This window comes from Lichenostomus cassidix, chromosome 7 (genome assembly GCF_008360975.1).
Source record: "Lichenostomus cassidix isolate B80296 chromosome 7, HeHo_3.0, whole genome shotgun sequence".
NCBI classification, from domain to species: domain Eukaryota; kingdom Metazoa; phylum Chordata; class Aves; order Passeriformes; family Meliphagidae; genus Lichenostomus; species Lichenostomus cassidix.
This window is the reverse complement of record NC_139488.1, coordinates 285,250-307,596: the sequence shown is the minus strand read 5'-3', so window position 1 is coordinate 307,596 and position 22,347 is coordinate 285,250. Positions and strand designations below refer to the sequence as shown.

General features: G+C 41.7%; 1 protein-coding gene across 9 annotated transcripts in view; it reads right to left on the bottom strand.

The window, feature by feature from the left end:
• MAP2 (microtubule associated protein 2) overlaps positions 1–22,347 on the bottom strand; it is a 241,230-nt gene that overhangs the window by 133,756 nt on the left and 85,127 nt on the right. For all 9 annotated transcript variants that reach the window (XM_085065656.1, XM_085065658.1, XM_085065659.1 and 6 more), the window contains exon 3: positions 11,589–11,654. The gene's annotated coding sequence lies outside the window, so the exon portion shown is untranslated. The remainder of the gene's footprint in view (positions 1–11,588; positions 11,655–22,347) is intronic.

Sequence of the window (22,347 nt, the reverse complement as noted above, 5' to 3'; positions counted from 1 at the left end):
CACACAAGGACAATTCAATTGTGCACAGTCAGAGAGCTACCTGCAGCCCTCAGGAACACAAAAGTAGGAGGACACCTCCAACAGCAACAAGGGAACCCTGAACTTGCCTGGGCTTAACTTCTGTCTGAGGACAACAAACGCCTTCAGAAATCTTCCAGAAAACTCCTGCTTTCTTGCAAGTATTAAAACTTTCATGACAGGTTGTCAAAGGGAAGAATGTCATTTGGGTACTTCAGTACTTGCAGCCTTTTAAAAAGTCTTCATTGGTGACATTGAGAACATTTGGAAAGAACAGATGAATAAAACATGAGCTGCAGAGTGACTGCTATTCCCAAACACATGCAGTGCTGCAGATCTCCTGCAGCTGCTGCATGTAACTGGATCTGGATTTGGTCCAGAAATAACAAGACCTTCGGTCTTCTCCATACTGCCACACAGACAGTGGAACCAACCATCAATGTATGAATCAGTACCACCTCCTGACAGCAGGTAAACAGACTGACTGGGATATGAACTGGCACAACAAACAGCGTCTACAGTGTGTTACACAGTTGCCATTACTTTTTTATTAGTGTTACCTCACTTGAAAACTCCTTCAAACCTTTTAACTCTTGCTAGCAAATTTTTCACAGAGCTCCCTGAAGCATCCTCCACACCCAACACTTGTTCTTGAAACCCTGCTTTTTATCCCCCTCCTAATATAAAAAAATCATAATATGTATTTTGGCTTTCAATGTTTAATGCTCCAGCTACTGTTTATATAGCTACTGTCTTCTGTTTAAAGCAAAGCGTCCTATTAAAGTGCTGCGATTACTCAGGATGATAAATGCTGTAGTGAGGCCCCTCCTATCAATCACATTGCTTGTGCAGAAAGGCACTCACCCCAAAACAGGGGAAAAAGGCTCATTTTCCACTATTGTAGTAAGCTTATTTTCTGTTAAGAAAAGTGGCAGTCTCTTTATTCAACAATGAATGCAGACTGACCAGCAGTTTAGAGGCCTAGTAGGATATGGTTAAAGATGATAATAAAACAAAGTTATCCACAAAGTCAGTGTGAAAGAGGACAGATGGCAACCACACAATAGTCATCAAGTCTATTTAAACAGATAAGTAGTCTTCCTATGTCCAGCCCAGCTCCAGACATGCTGATTCAAAGGCTGGCTCTTGTCCCATGGAGCCCCCTAACCTGAAACAGGTGCAGAGGTCATGGGGTTTCCTTCCATGCTTTCATTCAGCAATTCATGCATTCTCTCCATCAAGTAGAACATAAGCACAGCCTGGGCCAGATGCTCCTGCCCAGCAGTGATAAGCTACGCCACTGTGCCTTGAAAACACGTGCTTCAGACCCTGGGACAAACAGCACAGCTCTGGAAAAGGAAGGGGCACATTGTGTCAGAAATGTGACAGGCAGCCTGGCAAGCCCAGCGTTTCATCAGGGTTCAGAGACAAGCTGCCAGAGATAGCAGGAGGCCAAAAAAGCAATGCCCATTTTACTTCAGAGATACAGACTTTCTGCACAGACAGGGAGAATCAGCAACTGATACAGGACAAAACGACTAGAAAACCAGTGTCAGCTGGGGTAGCCAGAGCAGAAGGTCTCCAGTGAATTTTGAATGATATGGATTGGTAAAAGACTTAATTCAACTAAGCAGCTAAGGGGCTCAAATCCAAGGCAAATTTCTGCTATGGGGAACATTTTACTGAAAGCAAAAAGTGCTGGTGAGACTAACAAACCAACAGCCAGAGACAACTGAAAAAATGTAAGGGACACATTGGAGAGGCTGGTGAGAGAGACTCAATTACAGACATTTCAGCAAGTTTCCGTGATGTCTGACAGGCCCATCCCCCACAGATACTGCAAGACTGGGGCTTTTAATATTGCAAGGATTACTTCAATCCATAGGCTTAACCTTCCTACAGCAAACCTTCCAAGACAGAGTGCCACTGTCTTTGTGCTGCCAGGCAGCCTATCCGCCGCAGCTTAGCTAGTCAGCATTTCAGGCATGGCCAGCAGCTACAGCTGCCTGCAGGGGCTGAGGATCTCTGCTTCCTGCTTTACTGACATCATGCACTACTTCCTCTTTATAGATACCCAACTCCTGATGATCTCTGCAAGCAGGATTGCTAGGAAATGAAAATAAGTTCAGTTCTCATAAACACTCATGGCTGTAAATCCTCAAAAGCCTTTTTAAGCTTTGTCATAAAATGACTTTCTTTCCCACACAGTCTATTATACAACTACGTCTTTCCCTTGTTTTAAGAAGAAAGGAGCAAAACTGCAAGAAAGCACATTAGCACCATAACACGAATCCAAAGGTGGTAACATTTTTGGCAGAATACACATGAACAGTTTGGGCCTTTCATCACATTTAGTAAACTATTTGAACAGAAATACATGTATAAAGGAGATGCTCACATCTGGGATTATCCTTCACTGCAAGCCTTGCCTAAGATTTTTCAAGTCAACAGTCAATTCCATAGGTGCTGCACTAGGCCCAGTAAGACTGTTTTTAAAATTGTTTTACCAATTTTAGCTTAGTAACAGTGTTTCAGAACACCTAAAAAACCTTTCTGCCTGACAAGACAGAAACAATTATCTCCCCTCTGGCAGATGCAGAAAGTGAAAAAAAAACCCAACCCAAAAACAAACTAAAAACAAACAAAAAGCCAAACCAAACAAACAAAAAAACCAACACCCCAACAAAAAAAAAAGCCCCAAAACATCTCAAACTATGGGGTTTTATAAAGTGAGTGAAATTCTGGGTGAGTGAAAGAAGGTATATCATTTTCTTCTCCTCCTAACACCATGGTTTTAAAGCCTACATTTCTGTATTAGATTTGATTATGCACATATATACACAAAGCAAATTTATATTTGGGCAGAGGAAGAAGCTGATTTGTTCCAGGAATCAGTTTGTCCACAGTACTCTATTGCAACAGACCTCATAAAAATATTTCTAACTCCAGCACTTTTTCACTGGTATTAGATAGAAGAGTCAGTTTTGGTACTTCTTGTGCCCATTTGGATACTGCAGAAAGGAATTTCATAGGTCCCAACAGTGTTATTACAAGGGCTACTTGTAATAAAGAGAGCTCCAGAAAATGCAAACATAAACACTAACAAAATGCAGATGAACATGTGGACACAGATGCAATGATTTGACTGTATCCCCTTTTGTACATCTCACTGCTTTTCTCCACGGTTAATGACAGGTTGATATTTCAGGGGGAAAATCACAAATATTTTTTAAAGCCATTCACCATGGCTGAATACTGATATTTGGCCTGCAGGGCTCAGATTAACCTTTAACATATGAAGAACAACAATAACAAAAAATTTGTGGGTTGCATAGCCAGGAAGTATTTTGTAGTACAGTCACAGTCGCATGAAATCACAATCCAAAGGTAACTGAAGTGGCTTTGGTGCTCAAGACGTCTCTGAAGCAGAAACACAATCATCTGCCAAGTTGCCTATAAAGGATATCACAATTGCACTAAGGCTCCATGATCCCTCTTTCAAACACAGCAGCAGAAGTTAGAGGAATTTTTCCTCCACAGATCACTTTACAACTGAGAGAGGAAAAAATAAACATCTTCAGCAAAAGGCACATATGTGTCACTCCTGCTTGTGCAGGAGGGCTGGAGTCCCAGTGCCAGCGTGACATGACTGACAGCAGAAGTGGCCTTCACACATGGTGAAGAACATCACTAGCACAAAGACAGCAGAATCAGGAGACATCTCTTTGGCCATGTGCACACCCTCCTGCCCAAAGACATCCACATTCAGCTTGTGCAAGCAAACCACAGCAATATAGCTGTGCAGAGCTTTCTGCCTGGAGAGTCCTGACTTGCACCTGGGCTGCCAAGCACAAATACCCAGGAGCTGGAACTGCTAGATTCAACACACTCTTCTCCTCTTCCTCCCTCCATTCAATATGCTAAATAAGATTAAATTTCCTACAGACATACAAAATGAGAAATAACAGCACACTAAAAAAGGTAGGCTCTAGGCTTCACTGTATCTGTAAATACTATTCTGAGGCAAAAGTTGCAGGACAACACCACTGAAAATAACAGGACTTCACAACAATACGCCACTCAAACACTCCCAAGAATCCAACCTAGCCAGTTCCGTGTCTGAAGGGCCATCCCACCACATTGAACTAACAGGTTTATGAAGATCAAAATCTCTGCTCTTACACCCACCCACCCACTCCAAGAGTTGCCAAACACAACACTAAGGGCACACAGAAGAATTAATGACAACCAGAATATGTGCAACAGTTCAGAATGACAGTCCCAGAGAACTCTCCCTCAGTGGTTTTGTCTGTTTGTTTTGTTTTCTTTTGACTTTGTTTCTTTGGGGATTTTTATTCTTTAGTGCATTCTTTTGGGGAGTTATTTATATTTTGCAAACTACAAGTTGCATGGATGCGTTACTTGTGTCATGGAGCATGATTTCCATCTCTTTTGTTCTACAATTAATCATGAAAGTGCTCAAGTTTCCCACTTGTGAATAACGCACACATTGGCATTTAAAGTTTTTACACACGCTGGCTAGTATACAATTGTAAAACTATTTTTAGTAGTTGTATACAATAGTCTTGAATTTACCTTTTCATAATTACTTCCAGAAGTGTTTGCTGAAGCACATTTTTACTAATGGACACTAAATACCATGAACCTAAGAGTAAGCACATTCATTTAGACCCTCAAGGGCATTCTGTTTATGTTGCAGGGAAGGTTATCACAGTGAGCAGTTCTGCCCACGCTTCACTCTGCCCTTACAAGTATTGCTGGTCTTATTACTCACTACATAACACCACCACTACAAATAATGGCACCAATTCTTACTTTAATGCTTGTTAATATGCTTAGCTGTACTACAGCCATACTTCATGGAAACTTTCCAAGAAGAGGACTCAATTCTCCTGGGCACTGCACATCCACCCAGGGAGAAACCAAGCTTCTGCTCAGGGGGACTTCAAGACCAGCTCTAAGTACAGTGCGCCTACAGCACCAGGTGCTGAGAGCACAAACCTCTGTGGACCCCAATGGGTTCTGGAAAGAGATGTAGGCCCTTTTTGTATATGCATAGGACTGTGGGACAAAGGGGGATTACAGAGTTTTAAATCTTAGCTTTCAATAGTCTCTGAGGGTATTCAGCACATTACTGAGGTTCCCAATTTGCTGCTTTAACTTCTATTTTATTATGTCTACAAAAAATATATCAGTGCCATCTTGACACATTCTTTGGCTTCTAATGTTCCTTCAGTTTTATCATCATGTTGCTAAACCCAAGAAAAGATTATGCAAATATTGTCTAGTCCTTTAGAGATTCAGAGATACATGTAGGAGCTGCACATTGCCTCTAGCAGAGCATGTATTATGAATGAGGAGCTCACTGCACATTCAGCTGCACCTTGTTTCACTTACAAGTGAAGTATGTGTGTTTCCAGTTTCCTATAATTTTTTTAAAGACCCAGGATCAACAGTCAGACTACACTTGACTTTGCCAGAAGCCTGGGGAGGTCACTGGAGCAGAATGTCATTGGGTGAAGGATCTGTCCTCACTGGATAGCTGACCCATGGCTGAGCACCTCTGTGGGTGCCCAGGATTACATCCAGTTGCAGCTCCAGGATGAGGCCTGGCAACACAGACTTGCTGGCACACACTTAAACTGCAGCAACAAGTAAGCCCCGATTTAATATCCATTTATCAATACAGGTATCAGCCATCTTGATTCATCATAAACTTGGTTTATACCCCACTGTCAACATGGAGGAGGCCCAATGCCAATGCATCCACCACGCCACCACAATCACACAAAAAGGTGCTGAGAAGGGGTTTGGACCAATGTAAGTAAATCCAGCCTTAAACAGATTTCAGTTAAACTGCTGCAACTATGGAAATCCTAAAGCAGGTAGTTCTGTCCTAAATTATGAACTGCTAGGGTTTGTCCCTTCTCTGACCCTAGTCAGAGACAACTTCGGGTGGACTATGACAGCAGACAGGGTTTTTACACCTCTGATTGCAGACAGAGATGAAGGCAAGCTGGAGCTACCAGTGAGTTTGTCTTCTGGTGTGCTCAGGGCTGAATACAAGGAAAAAATGATGCAGCAGTGCTGAATCCCAATGGGCAGGCTGGTTTCCAGGACTAGAGTGCCCAAAGACAAAGCCTGATCAGCTTCCATGTTGTTACAGCCTGTGTTTTCCACTCCTGCTACCCTTTCTCCATGATATCTCAGCCTCAAGTATTTTAAAAAAACAGATGGGGGAGGTAGAAAATCCACACTGGCAAGACACACTTTTAAGCCTGTGAAACCCCAAATCAACTCCATTAACATCTTATATTGCAAATTATCAGCTCAGAAATGCCAGTAAAAACCCTCCAGATGCTCAGAGAGGATGTTAAATACAGTTGCAGGAGAGCAGCAGTCCCTCACGTGCGCAGTGCTGCCAGAAGCACATGTGGGGCCTGAGAGCACACTACAGCCCAGCGGCACAGTGATGTACAGGCAGGTGAACAGTGCTCCTGGCACTACAGAGCAGTAAGAACTAGGAGCTTTCTCCAAAAGCAGAAATGAGAAACCAGTTCAGTAGAATCTCCTTTCTGCTGTACTACCTATGCTTGGACTGTGCTGATCCCTACTTGCAGTTGGCAGTGATTTGTCAAGGAACTTTTCACAGAGATGTGTTGTGACTTTGTTTCCACATTTGTAATGCCTGACATAGGTGTTTGCGGATGTGCAAGTCCCCAGAGCTGTCCCATGAATCTTCTCCCCAGCAAACTCAGAGCTATGAATTCTGCCACAAGATCAAACTTCTCACTATCAAATGCTACGATGCTGAGGAGCAGCAGAGTGCTCAGCATGTGGAAGGAAGCAGCTTGGGTACCACAAAGACAGAGACAACTGGATGATACAGGGAGTTTTATCCTGTCACTTAATACATACCTCTGATCTTTCCCCTACTGCTCTCTATTCATGTCTCCAGCAGGCATGAACCCCTTCCCCTTGACAATGAAAAGGCTAATGAAAGGCACCTCCTTACACGTGACTCATTTTATTTTCGTCAATTAAGGCACACATTTTTAAGGGAAGATATACACACCAAGTAAAAAAAAGAAGAGATAAATGCGATTTATTAACCATATATATAGAAAAATCACCTTATCACAAGAACCAGGATGACTCAGATAACAAATGTAAATAGCTTCTGTCATTTAGCACTGACTGATACCCAAAGTATTAAAATTAATTGCCCATGATTTCTCACAAGCTCCATGCTAATGCACTCCATAAAAGGTCAGTGAAAACAGCAGCAGTGCATAACTATCTAGAGGCTTCACTTGGTGGCAAATAATAAGATTAATTGTCCCCTGACCAAGATGGGGAAAGGAATTTCATCTGCACCTCCATTCTTTTGGGACATGTTCCAGGGTTGTAAAGCATGAGTCAGCAGCACTGCTGCTATAGACGTTTTTTCCTAGCATGCTACGGGCAACACAGACTCTGCCTTTCCCAGCTTTGGTATGCCAGCTAAGTATCCATCAGGAATCAGCCATTCCTTTGTGTGAAATGGGACAGATTGATTACTATTTATTCATTAACATCTTGTCATTGCTGACCTCTATGATCACAATGTACTTCAATACAGCAAAGAGAAAGAAAGAGTTAAGTTGATTGGTGAAGCTGAATCAAGTCTTAGTAAGTGTATTTTAACCTTTGTATTTGTTACTGCTAAGGCAGTAATACCATAAACACCTTTACTACTGCAGCCAAGACAAAACTCACCATACTAAGTCTCATGATTAAATTATGCAGCTTCCTGTAACCAAGGATCTCAATCATTTTGTGAAGCTGATGAATACTCCTCCAGAGAAATACACTGGCATTTCTTTGTTTTAGAGACAAAGAAAATAAGGAAGAGAAAGAGGACACAAACTTAGGATTTAACCCCAGCAGTTTACAGCAATTCACAGGAATCACAGGCCTGCACCTAATCAGGTGCATCTTCTTCCTCCGGCTGAGGCCATGTCAGCCCATCTCCTGATCCAGTTCATCCTCTACTGGATTCTTGTGCTTTGATGATTACTTTCTTGAGAGGTTACAAAGGGTCCTTTCTAATGCTACTAAACCAAACTTCTGCTAACTATCCATAGCTCTTAATATTTAAATATAGCTTGACAGGGAATTAAGGACAGAAACTGCTTTTCTTCCTAGAAATGAAAAACAAAGCTAAAATGTGTCCTTCCTTTAAATGAAGAAAGCACTGCCATATCTTCATCATTCACTGCCTCTGACCTTCCAGACAGACAACACATGCACACAATGGCCAGCCAGAGCAGCTCTAGAGCATGTCATGTTCTACTCAGCTGGCAGCACACCACCACACAGAAACTGGGATAATGGAAGCTGTGGCAGGGCAAGACACAAGATGCAAACCCATATGAAAAGAACTTCCATCAGGATATATTAGCTCCAGAATTACCCACTGAAAACCAGTTTCATGTGGATTATGTTCTCTGCAGCTAGTAACTTTTGAGTCCCTTGACCAATTTCAGCCCATTTTGTTACTGAGGTAACTGCCTTCCTACAAGTCCCATGAAAACCAACAGTCAAGTAGAAAAAATAGACCCTGCAAGTGACCCCACTCACATTGCAGCTGAAAGAAAAACCATAATATAGGACTCTTATTTGGCACCTAATGATTGGCCTAGGAGACAATCAGTAGAACAGCAGGAAAATCTTCACTGAGAATTGTTCATCAAACACAAGACATAAATCAAAGTCAGTACCATTCATTCCAATGCTCAAACCACTACTTGTTTCATGTAATCATAGGACAAGACAACATTAATCCTGGTGATCTAACAAATCACCCGAGCAAACAAATCAACAATGTTGAGACCTAGTCTAGAACAGCCATAAAGCAAATGGCCTCTTTACCTCCTCTGTGAGGGTCATTACGAGCAGGGTTTAAAAACATATTATGATCTCAAGGCAGGGGCAGACATGGAGGCCTAAGTTCACTCCTGAAGCTACTCTCTGCAGGAGTGCCCTGGGGATGAACTGATGCTACACGTTCCTTCTGGATGCCTTTGGTGCATTTGGTCAACATGTCATATGTTTAATTGAAGGTGAGTGCCAAACATCACGTCATCTTGGGTGTATGCCTTGGAGTCCATAAACAGCAATCCAGCACATCTCAATGCCACTGCACACTCTGGCTTCTGTTGCCTTTTTCCATCAGCTAACAAAATATTTTTCTTTAAATATTCCAAGCCAACTTATGCTACCCCTGTGGCCACAGGATTTTTAAATCCTGTCAATCTAGAATTAATCCTCTTCTTACAGCCTAAGTGCCCCTTACCTCTTCATCAAGAAAATTACATTGTTTGAAACAATTTCAATTTTTGCCAGCATAACATCTCATTTTCCTCATTGTAGCCCAAAGGAACGATTTGTAACATGAATCTTAAAAACCAAGATCAAAGGAGGAAGTTAAAATGACTGCTAAATCAGAAGTGTAAGACATGTACATGTATTTTATATGTACATGCAGTAAGAAAATTCAGCCTCCACCAACTCTGACTTAATAACAAATAGGTGATGCCCTTTCTTTGTTTTTAGGATACCATAGAGGACTGATAAAATGCTGTGCACAGCAGATAAGAGACATTCCCATAGCAGATGAAAACCATTCATCTGAAGGGATCATGCAGTCAACAAATTGGACAGATTATCCACCGATATTATAAAAACTGGGCTGTTCTACTTGTCTGATAACAATGCCATCATTTCTATTTGTGAGAGATCCTTCCTTTCCCCTTCTCCAATGCCGCAGCAAAACCATGGATTCTGACATCAAGCCCAGCAAGCAATAATAGTCCTTGAGACAGAGATTGCAAAACATTAATGAAATCAGAATGAGAGGGCAGTTTGGCTCATTGCCTTGGACAATGGAAGACAAATTAAAAGTAAAGGGAAGAGAAGGTACTTGCTCTAAGCTAAAATCAAATAGTTAAATGCATTTTTCACAAATTAAAGCATTTTATACACTATTTACTACAGGCTATTCTATTTCAGTGAGTCCAGCAATAACTGATACCAGAAGGAAACAGTATTAAAAACAACTAAAATAAACTAGCAGGTAAAGAACTTCTTTCAAGAATTGTATCCAGCCAAGAAAATCTATAAGGTAAAAAGCCTTCTGCCAAGACAGAAAAACTACAAAGGCCAAGAGAATGGAAGATGTGTAGAACAGGAAAACAAAGAATAGAATTTTATGTAAGAAAAACAGGAGAGAGAATAACTGGGAAAATTCACAATGCTTTCCCTCAGAAAACAGCATCCATCAACCAGCCCTGGAAATTCATTTCAATGACATTGATTATTCATCACCTTTCTGAGGCATGCTTTGTTGTTAGCAGTGGCCCATAACTTTGCCCATGCCCAGGCTCTGGCTTGGACTCCTGCCTGTCTGGGGACCTACACTGGCTATTTCAGGAGTCCAGGCTTTATCACTGCCTTTCCAGAAAAATTTCTCAGGTTTTTTTTTTCAGGTTTTTAAAAGCCCCCCTAAAACTTCAGGCTAAAGACACATGCATATTTTAATTGCATACATTCCCTCCAGGTCTAAATGCAGGCCTGACTAGTATGACCACCTGTAGGACACCTGAGAAGAACACCATGAAGTCTGGTTTGGTAGGTGCTGGGTGAGAACTGGCACCTGAGAAGATAATTCAAGATGGATATACCTTTCCCTCTCTCCATAAAGGTGGAGGGAGCAGATTTTCAACCCTGACTAGATTTTTGTTTTGTTTTGTTTTTTTTAATAGGCACAGTGTCCACTGTAAATCAATGAGATCTGTTTCCCCTAGCTACCAGACACACCCGGTACAAGTACAAAGTAACTCAGACATTTTATTCTGCAACGTTTTACCTCACTCTTTCCTTTACACAGGCAAGGGGTTAAAGTAACCACAGCCAAAATGTACTAGAGAAAGAGGACAATAAACTGCTGCTCCCAGAATTGGCAATGACATTGTCAAAAAACTCAGCTTGTTTTCCTCATTTTCATATGCAGATACAATTTCTGAAGTGCCGGTGGTATGTCAAAAAGCCATCAGACAGATGCTCACCCAGCACTGACAGGCTGCTGGAACCCTGAGCTACTTGAGCTGCTTTCCTGTGAGAGATTGTACCTGCTCAAAACAAGCCTGTGAGTTTAACTCTGTCCTTGCTGATGCTAAAATCAGCATTAGGAAGACCCCCAAATGTGGTATGATGGGAGGCAGCTTGCAGTCTCATTATACTAATACAAGACAATAGAGATGCACTCAGGTCTCTATCTTGCCCCTTGGTAGCTGCAGCCAAAAGGACTAGTTAATTACCTAGAGCATATGCTTACAAATCAAAAATAGCTTTACAGTACCTGGCAAAACAATTTGAAAATCTCTGCAAAGCCAACAAAAACAAAGAAAAACAACTATTGTTTAAAACAAAAAGAAAAATAGAATAACAAAGAACAGCCCACACCCTATATTCACATTCATTCCCACATTCAAAGAGAGGTGTCCTACCTTTCCGATCTGCAAACAAGTAGATTCCAATCAGCGCACTGCGTCCAAGACTATACACTGAAGAATCTGTTAATATAAAACAAAGGGAGGGGCAAAAAAAACCCCTGAAAACACTTATTTTTTGCTGAAAAACAGTTTTCAGCTATGAGAAAAGTTCCTCTTCTATCATACAAAGACAAAAATGCATAAACATATCCATACCGGCATGTGTGCATGAAGGTGTGTCTGGATATAATACACATTATGCATGCATCCATATATATAAACAAATCCACAGAAGTTTATTACCTATTCATTTTAACTCATCCAGTGAGCACTGCTACAGATTTTAATCTACAGCAGACGAAATCAAAAAAGCTTCGGCATAAAGGTATAACTCTTTCAAATTCTCAGCAAGCAAACAAATTTTTAAATTAAATTTTTAAATAAAATCATTACCAGCTCACATGCCGCCATACCACAAAAGCCAATCCTTAAATAACTGCTGCATAATCATTCTCCCGGAGTGTTGTTATCCATCAGATCGCTGCCTATCTCCAGACAGACGCAGTCTGCAAGCCACCAGCTTGTATCTACCATGTGTACGTCAGGAAAAGGAAAACTGCAAATTAGAAAAAGTCCCCGCAGTGGTGAAAAGGAAAAAAGGGTGAGTGGGAGAGGAAGAGGGAGTTCACTGGCCACAGAAATTTCGAGAACAATGACAAGCCAGCCAGCTCCGCCATCATCCACTTACAATCGGATGCTGCACCTCGCGGCTGCTGAAGCAGTTTGTCAAGGGGTTGCTGGTATCAAATGCCTGACAGGCATTTTAATTGCATCCAACCAAGTGTGTCCCCAGGAACCGGGCCTTTAATCCTATGAATATCATCAACTGGTTTCTTTTGTGCTGCTGCCAGACACACAGGCATGCACTACACACAGGCAGCAGCACACCCAGGTTCTGCCATGATGCAGATCCAAATCCCACACAGAGTTTATGGATGGTACATGAAAAAAGGGAGGCCTGGGGGGATTCAGCATTTAATGCTTTATGGATCAAGAAGGCAATTTGCTCTCCCCTTTTATTTTTCTATCTAGTGCTTTTGTTTACATGTTGGAACCAGCTTGACTATGCTATCATTTGAGCCTTGCATTTGCTTATTCACACCAAGGGGAAATAAAACTAGTGAAAATGCAGAAGTGGTGCAGTACTGTAAGGGTAAGCAGAGACCCTTCAGGACTAATACAAGAGTATAACAGGTCTCACTGCATAGTTCAGCTCACAAACAAGCTCCTTGTGAAGTGAGAGCTTCAGTTTTACTGCCACTGTTCGGTTGTTGTGTCTGCTTTGATCTCGTCTCCATATTCCAAGGCTTTCTCCAGGACAATATTCATCTCAGGAGTAAAAGGAAACTGTGAATTTGGAAATCACTCAGTGTTCTGTGAGGAGCTGGGGAGCTGAACAGCTCAGCTGGGGAGCAACAGCAAAGAAGGGGTAGAGGAACATAAACGAATTTTTTAAAAGAGTATGAGAAAAATTAAAATATGAACTGGTTTGTTTTCAAGCATTTTAAGTTTGTAAGGAAACAGCTTACACAGCATTGGAGCAGACTGGAGTAACCAATGAGCCCCACACACTCGTAAGGATTGAAGACAAGCCTAAATTTCCCTGCACTCAGGACACACAAGTTAACTAGGTTCGCTTCCCATCAGTCAGCTGGTGTTTTTCAGTCCCAGTGACAGCAGAGCACTTGACAGGGAAGACTACCAACAGGAAAACAAAACATCGTCCCTACCACAAAGTTTGGGAGACGTCCAACAAACCCCATTTATCCTTGAGAGGGCCAAGGGGCTTACAGAAAAGAGTAACAAATTTCCCATTGATTTCCAGAGGTTGTCTCCCAAATCTTTGGGGGTAGAAGGCTGCAAAAGGAATCAATTCCCTTCTGCCTTCCCCCACAAACACAGGATGAATTCACACCTCCATCAACCTTTGCATCAAACAGAAATTCCACCCACCTTGCTATATATAGATCTTAGTAACTTAAGACCATCCATCCTGAGCTGACAGTTTTTACCCACTCTCTCAACCACCACAGCAGTGAGGAGGATGAGGAAATGGAGGAAGGTAGGCTGTATGGGGCAAGGATGACAACGGAGCAGGTACCACATGGCATAAAAAAGGCCCTTTGGAAGGAACAGGAAAAAAAAAATGCAAGAAAAGCACTAGCACAGTTCTTAGATCCTTCCTCTGAAAAAGCCTCCTGTGACTCATCAGAAGGGGTGCCTGCTGCTGCCAAACCTCCCACTGCAGAGATCATCCTCTGCAGAAACCAAGGAAACCCTAATCCTCCCCTCGTCTTCCTCAGCTCCACCATTTAGCAGTTGGTGCTTGTTCACAGCATTGCTACGATCCCTCCCTCATTTCTGCAGCTACCTTTCACCGGCCATGCTTCCTCCAAAACAACCAGGAGTTCTAGGAGGTCCCAGCAACAACGTCAAGGAGCTGGGATGGTGGAGAGATAAGAAGTCCTGAAAACTGTCCTGTAATTTCTCTCAGAGGTTCCTAAGGGAATTCACATGGCTCACAAGAGACAGATACATATTGCCAGCCTGTGTCCTACACCCTGGAGCCTAGGGATGAATCTTCAACCAGCCACCCAAATTGCCTTCAGTCTGCCCAGGCAAGCATTTCCTGAGATACGATCTGTTGAAACAGCCCATGGCAAATGGCTTCATTTTAAGACACTGCAAATAAAAACAATCTTAATTATCAAGTTTGTTCTGGTTACCCCATGATATGTTTTCATACCTATAAAAACACTTCTGACAAGATAAAAGGCATAGGAGGAGACAGGGATGAACAGCCTAATTCAGATAGATGCTGGAAAATAGAGAACACTCAGCCCTGAGATTTAATTCATGTTTACCTGGCTTAGTCACAGAAGAAGGAAACTCATAACATAAAATCAATGCCTCCCAACACAGTGAAAATACAAATGTAAGGAAGTTGACAAGTCAAAGTCCTGGAAATGATTAAACTATATTTTCAGCACTATACCTCTCAAAGAGGAGTAAAGACACTTACAGTCTTAGTAAAGGAGGTGGTGAGACTGTGAGTGAAGCCTGATCTAAGTGCTGAAAGATTTTGTTGGTTTTTTTCATGATCACATTCACACAAGATAATGAACCCAATTTCATTACTGTCCAGCTGCATACTGGGTCCCTCTGTGCAAGATAAGAGCCAAAACTCTAAGGAGATAATGGTAGTGTTCTCCTCATTTTCAGGATGATGAACGGGGCAGTGGGGAAGAAAGAACAATCACGGGGTTTGGCTTTCCCAAGGTCACACACAACTTCTGTTCCCAAACCAAGCAAGATGGTCTCACAACCTCAGCCTAAGATCTTTCCACCCAAATTGCTGCTGAAACCTTGCAACTGGTGTTTAACAAACGAGTTGTGGGTTGGTTGCTTCTTTTTTAGCAAAGACTGGGTGAACATTTTATGCAATGCCTAAAATAGCTTCCAAAATAATCAGTGATGTAGATTAAGAGGCATAGGTCTACTGAACAGGAACTGCACCACTCTGGTAAAAATAGCCATGGAACAGGGAATTTTCTTTTTATTCGCTATTGTCTTAACACTTGAAACAATGCTGGGAATGACTGCCTTCTGGAGAGCTTGAGAGGAGCCAAATGCTTCACCAGACTCTAAATATTGTCGGATCTTCTGCAGGAGTGCTAAACATCAGACTATCTATTTTACCATTCATTTGAGGGAAAAACTTGCTTTTATTTTTTTCCCCTTCTTGAGGCAGGGGAAAAACAAAATAGAAGAGAATTAATTATTTCTGGAAAAACACATGCAGTATAGCACACCACCTCTTTCACCAGGGCTACGTAGTGAGGAGGGCTATGGCTGGAGTCACTGTCTGCATCTCTATGGTTACTGACAACAGAGAGGACGGATGGGGAGCAGTTAGGAAAAGCCATAGGCCAAGTTAGCAGCCTCTTTGGGTAATAAGGAATTCAAGTCAGGTTAGAAAGTTTCAGGATGCAGGGAGATCCTGGTTTTGTTTTCAGTCAAAGTACAAGCATGCAGGAGCTGGTCCACCCACCTCATGCAGCCTGGTTCAGGGCCCTTTCAATCATACTACTTCCTTTACACCACTAGTGCTGCCAGCTTTGTATCCATAGCAGATTTCAACACCTTTACAAGACTCATTTGTCCTTTCTCCCAGGCTACCAACAAAACAGGCCTGTACTGGTGACATTACACTTTTCCAACATTCATACAAAGGCATCCCCTCACACTGACTATCGCGGCCAGCTCCCTTCCACTCACTCACACACCAGCTGATACAACATGAGCTTCTGTGCAGCATGGTTATATAAACGAGTCTTCAAATCCCAGGCATATTATAGAGTCTCTTTCTCCCTACTTCAGCTTATTTATTTTAAACTTGTCAGACAGATACCTTCAGGCATGATCTCTCTCTTTTGAAACCTAGTTGGCTCTCCTTAACTAAATAATTGATATGCGGAATATCTAGAAGGGGATTTTCTATTTGTCCCTGTACCAGTATGTCACTAAAATCAAGCTGGAGGATGTAAGATATTCCAATACTTGCAGGTCTGCTTTTCAGAACAACCAATACTGCACTTAAAGCTTTGAAGCTACCAAAAGTATTCTTTGGCTTTCTGAGGAAATCTTAGTTTCTAGTTTAGAGAACAGTGAGAACAAAAGAGTAAGAAAGCAAAATTCACAAAATGTGTTTGTTAGTCCCTAAACCTTGTATGTGGTAGCAATACTAGTAACAGCTGCAATAGAAGCTTTTGTATAGTTACCCCAAAATATACCATCCCCTCTGTCATAGGTACTGCATGTGGAAGGGAACAGCTTGGTCTCACTGCTTGTTCAGCCTGCTGATTCTGAGGTGCTAGTGTCGCCGACAGCTGGGCAAAATACCCCGACCTCAAAATTTATCCACAAAGGAAAAGCAAAGAGAGGACTGAGTAGTCGCACCCCAAATTTTGACATGGCAGAAGCCAACCTCTGTCTCAGAGAATCACTGAAACATTATAGAGACATGTGACGTGTCCCAACAGCTTAAAAGTGCCTTGTCACTCCACTGCCCCTGGAAGACCATCTGAATTTTCAGTTGGTTCCCTAACTCTACAATATCAGAAGCAACTGATAGCACTAACCCTCCTGCAGAAAGCAATGCCACTTGAGAGGGCCATGACTTTCCAGAAAACCAAATCACTCACTGCACACATCCAGGAACACAATGGCTTTGAAGGCTGTGAGACAGTTCTGTGCAGGCAACACTGCATTATTTGGAGGCTCAAAGATTATATGAGTGAACAAACAGCCCTTGTCCTGATGGATGTCCACATGACAAGTTGTGCATCAAAGAGAAACACCAACTGTTTCTCCATCCTATCACATGGTTGATGACTACGAAAATACTGCAGATAGAATCTGTACCACTTGTTCTCACTTTTTGTCTCTCCTGGCCTACCAGTGGGGTGATGAATCAAGACAAAAACTTGCTTACTGTAAAATATCACAGCTACTGTAACAGAATTTATTCATGTATCAGTTTGTACTTCACTTAATCACATAACCTAATGCTTTTAAATTAACTGTCGTCATAACTCGTAACAGAAGCCTTAGCTATTATTCCATATTAGATTTATAAATAAAATATTCTAAACTACTGAATTATTTGTTGAAGCAGATTTTGCAAAACATGCAATTAAAATACAAACAGAGTTGGCATGGCCAACTGCAATGCAAAATACACAGATTTCTCTCTTTTGTCTAATCATAGGTTTTGGACAGTATTTCAATTCAAACACCATTTATATTTAGGAAAACATGTAAGATTTTTCAGTCAATGGGACATTGGTATATAGTTCACGCAGTATTGCAAAGAGAGGTTTTCCTGAAACAGGACAGTATCTGTTACCCCTTCCAGTGAATAGGTATTAGCTCTTTAATTTAAAGATCAATCTTTTCTCAGAAATACATTCTCTAGCAGCTAAGTATTGCCTTTCTAAAAGCTGACAGCTGATTATTTTCTCCTATGTCCACACTTTCCTTCAAGGAATTTTTTTTTAAATTTGGCTAGCTCAGCTAACTGCTGTTCCTCGACAGCAAAACCAACCAGACAGGGGATAGAAATTGCAGTAACATGTAGTAACATGTATCACAATTGGTTTGAACAGCTTCTCACTTAGCTACTCTTTATGTAAGGAAGGCAGTCAGGCAGAAACCCATGGAACATCTCCCTGCAGCTGAGCCATGTGGAGGGGAAGCAGCTCTGTCCTCACGCCAGAGGAGAGACAACAAAAGCCGCCTTATGAGAATGCTGCTGGCTGTCAGCCTGACCCACATGGGCTCAGATGTGGCACTGTCAGAACGATGCTACAGGTTATTCGCTCTTCACATGGGTAGCCAGGTCCTCTGCATGGAGCTGAGCCTGTCCAATATCTGCCCTTTACAGACTGCAGGTTTCCAGTAAAACCAGCTACAATTAACACCCACTCTGACCCGTCAGACAAAGCCCAACTAAAACCACCAGAAGCCCTTCCTTGACTTCAGTGCACCTGGATCAGAGTTTGTATTTATGCACACTTGTGTAGCACTTCAGATAAAGCTAAAGAGGGCTGGCAATATGCACTACACATTACAGAGTCTTTGCAGAGGACCCCCTTGCAAGAGTTTCTTAATGGATCTGACTATCACATTGACCGTGAAATGAACATAGCAGATACTGCAGGCTAATTCATTGCAACTTATGACTGATTCTTATTTTCATCACCATAAAAGCAGACTTCCTGTGGTTAATATAATGATCCCAATTCCCTCTTTGCTTACACACATTTAAGTCAGTCACTACTCCACTGAACCCACAGCACTTAACACATCAAGACTAAAATGAGTTTAATGACTGGAGACTTGGATTAGGTAACTTAAACATAGCCTTCATTCACCTTGGTCTCACAGTATTGTCCACAATTATTTTTAAGCTGTTTGTACATGTAAATTACTTCCCTCATCTGAACCAGGTAGTTATCCCAAGAGTGAAAGGCAGCAGCTGTTTCATGGCACTCACTTACACTGGCCATGAGCTCAGAGGACGAAGCAAAAAGTGCCACATCCAATCACCATCCCCAGGTACACTTCTGGGAAGTGTAATGTGATTACAGTCAAATCTGGTTTATCAGAATGGGGTGGAAAACATGAAAGTCATTAGACAAAAGCAATTTCTGGATAAAATGAAGGACCTTGGAACTTATCTGATATACCTCAAGGGATGTGACCTTCCTTTAGATGAAGTAATACTTTGATCAATGGTATTTTAGATGACAGGACCACATGGCAGCACTGCCAGTCGAGCAGGAAACTGCTATTTCAATGACTGCCACAGGAATTCTTGCTACCATAAGCCACCCAGACATTGGTTTACATTGGTTTCAAAGGATAGTACTGTTTAGCAGAGAAGTGATCCCACAGCAGTCTAGGGCACCAAGAACACTATGATCTGGACTAAAAAGAGGGAAAGGCAGCGGGGAAGATTGAGAGAGGAGCTCCCAGTCTTGGCTCCTCTACCATCCTACCTGAGTTTCTTCAGACAACTTTCATTCAGTTTGGCAGACAACAGAAACCCTTATCTATTGAGCTGCCCATGCTTATGCTCTGTGCAAGGCTCTAGAGATACACATAACCAGAAAGAAAATGCAGAATTAGGAGAGTTTAGCAGCTTTACCAACAAACTTTACAAGTATAAGGGAATAATCTGCTAAGCTTTTTAAGAGCCTGAATATTCAAATAAAAATTACACAAAAAACAGAGACAAATCCCATACAAATAAGGAAAAGCAAAACCCCAGGAATATAATCAGAAAAGCTACAGAACAAACAGAATTATCATTAGCCAGGAACATAAAAGGCAACAAAAGAAGAATCAACATGATCTGAAAAGCAGACAGGACAAGTTAAGGTTCAGCAGAGAGGCATAACAAAGATGATGCACAGAAGGCTACAACTCAACATTGCTCAATTTTCACAAAACCAACCATGAGCATATACTGCATATGACTGTTTTAAAAAGAAGCAGAACTTCAGGTTAGAACAGAAAAGAGCAACTTAAGAAACACTCAAAACAAGGTAGAAAGTTGTGTGGATCCTCCCTGACTCAAGAAGAGTATTTAAGATTTCAGAACAGATCACAGACAGGAGTCTGCTTTATCTTCACTCTCTCTTGAAAAGTCTCTTGAAAGGAAGCTGTGGAAAATTACAAACCAATCAGTTAAATATCATCTTTGCAAAGATTTTGGAAAAAATAAACAACCAAGTAGTTTATAACTACCTACAGAGCAAGAGCACAACTTAAAAAATACTTCTGGCAATATGAGTTTGTCAGTAAAAAACGCCAACAAACTCATCTCATCCCTCCTGACGCTGCATTTACAAAATTTGGGTTTCACTCCAAGTTAGGATGAGTTTGTCACAGGAAAGCATCTTCCAAAACCAAGATCATTGCTGCATACTGCACAGCTGCTCCCAGATCTAAAAGCAGGAAATCAAGGGGGAAAAAGAAAAAAAAAAAAAGGACTGAACAGCATATTCAGAGACAAGGCATCAAACACATAAATAGACAAATCAGGAGTAAGTAGCTTGGCAGTAGTTTGATAGGAAAAGGCTTACTGTAGGCAAAATATGACAAATCACAGTTTTATTTATGCTAATGAGGATGTTATTCCTAAAACACTGGGATAATTATTCCATTTTCTTTGGTGGTGTTGGTGTCTCAGCTGGAGAAATGCCAAAATGTGGGGTTTGCACAGTAAGACAGATACTGGCAAACTGGGGAGAGTTTAGGAAAACATTCTTCTAATCTTTCCTTGTAAAGTGCATGTTTTCAGATATGTTTCTCTAAAGTACAGAAAACACAAACAGTAATAAAAATCTTACAGATAATATAAGATAAAGCAAGGATGGGTGAGGGGGATCAAGGAGAGGGGAATAAAAGAGTAATTCACTGGGCTAATTAAAAGCAAATTTGTGTGTGTGTATGTGTGTGTGTGGTACTTAAAACCCCTGCTACTGAGGAAGGTCAAACTATTTATTTTTGTAATTATTTTTATATAAAGAGCACCAAGGGCAGTGCCTAGACATGCTGGCATCCTCCTTGAAGAAAATAAAGATCCTGTTGTCCTATCCCTACAGATATCTAGTTTCTCTAACTGGGCAACTGTGCACAGACTGGGCAATTGGTACAACCTCCAGCAAAATTCACCTAGCCACCGGACTAACTTCTATTGCCTTCTCTCCATCCTTCCCAAGCCTAATGAGAATTGCTGGTGCAGAGTATAGCACTGCTCCCTCCACACCTTTCTAATCTGGGCCAGCCACAGTGCTGGGATCCACAGCCTCAATCTGCCATTAAGATCCAGAAAGCCTCAAAACCTACAGCTTCTGGGACACTGGGGCTGGAAAAGGAATGCCATGGGGAGCTCCTGTAGGGTTCCCACTACATCAGCTCAGTCTCTCAGAGGACAAGGCCTGTAGCTCTTCCATGTGAACTAAACCCTCTGCTGCCAGAGGACCTCAGCGGGGTGGGAAGGGCACCAAGGCTGGCCCCTGCCCCTCCACAATGCAACTGGGATTGTACTTTAGGGTCTGGAGCCTGCACTTTTACTGGGTCTGCGACCTGCCATTCCCCAGACTTCCACCTGCTCCACAGGGTGCGACTGGTTCAGATAAAGGTGTCTGACCACTTATTAACACAACAGTAGAGACTGAAGAACATATATATTCCCAACATTTGCAAGAAGGCTCCCTTCCTCTTTTTAGAAGGTTTCAGAAACAAAGTTAGTCTTTGGGGCACATTGGCTCCTATGTCTGAGCAAAAAAACCAAGAAATTATGCAGAACCTGTAAGTGAAAAACCAGGAGAGCAGCACTATTAGGAAAGACCACAGAAGGAATGAAGAGGAGAGAATAAATGGAATAACTAATACACATTTGCTCCAAGGCTCTCTCTGCACCAATTGGCAAAAAGAATACAACTGAATCATTAATAATTGAAGAAACTTGAAGACAAAGAGATTTTCATCCAACATTAAAGGGATGAAAGACAGCTGTAATGAGAATTCCGATGATGGTATCATTTGCAGAGGAACGGGAAAGGAGGAGGTTATGTTTAAAAGAAATGGTTCCTTTGTAAAACAAGAGCAAGCATTCTCATTACTAATGCAGACAGACACATCTGAAAGACTTTATTCAGCTGATGGTGTCACCGAACACCCTTCTGGACACAAGCCCTCCACTAACAATACTAAATAAGGATAGGAGACTGCTGTAGAAAAATATAAAGTGTCACTTGTTTATTCTTTTTAGCCTCATAAATCATTAAAGGATGAATACTAACAAGTATCCAGTTTTCTGCACCTTTCTTAACTGATGATCCTCTGCACATAGTTGAATGGAGCTTGAGCTTTTACTGCTTTTGGAAGTTGACCCTGAAGACCAAGTCAGGACCAACATTAATAGCAAAACACATTGGGTATCCCTTAGGAGCTGAATCTTGGACAGAGGAATTTCCACTGATACCTTTTAAAAGCCCATCAGCAGTGGAGTCAGATACACTCATGTCAGCCTCTTGTTCAAGGCCTGGAGTTTCTGAGGAAACGAACTGTGCTAAGAGACAAACAAAGGGCACATTAATTTTACTGGGTTGATGCCGTATTTGAGGGGAAAAATGTTAAT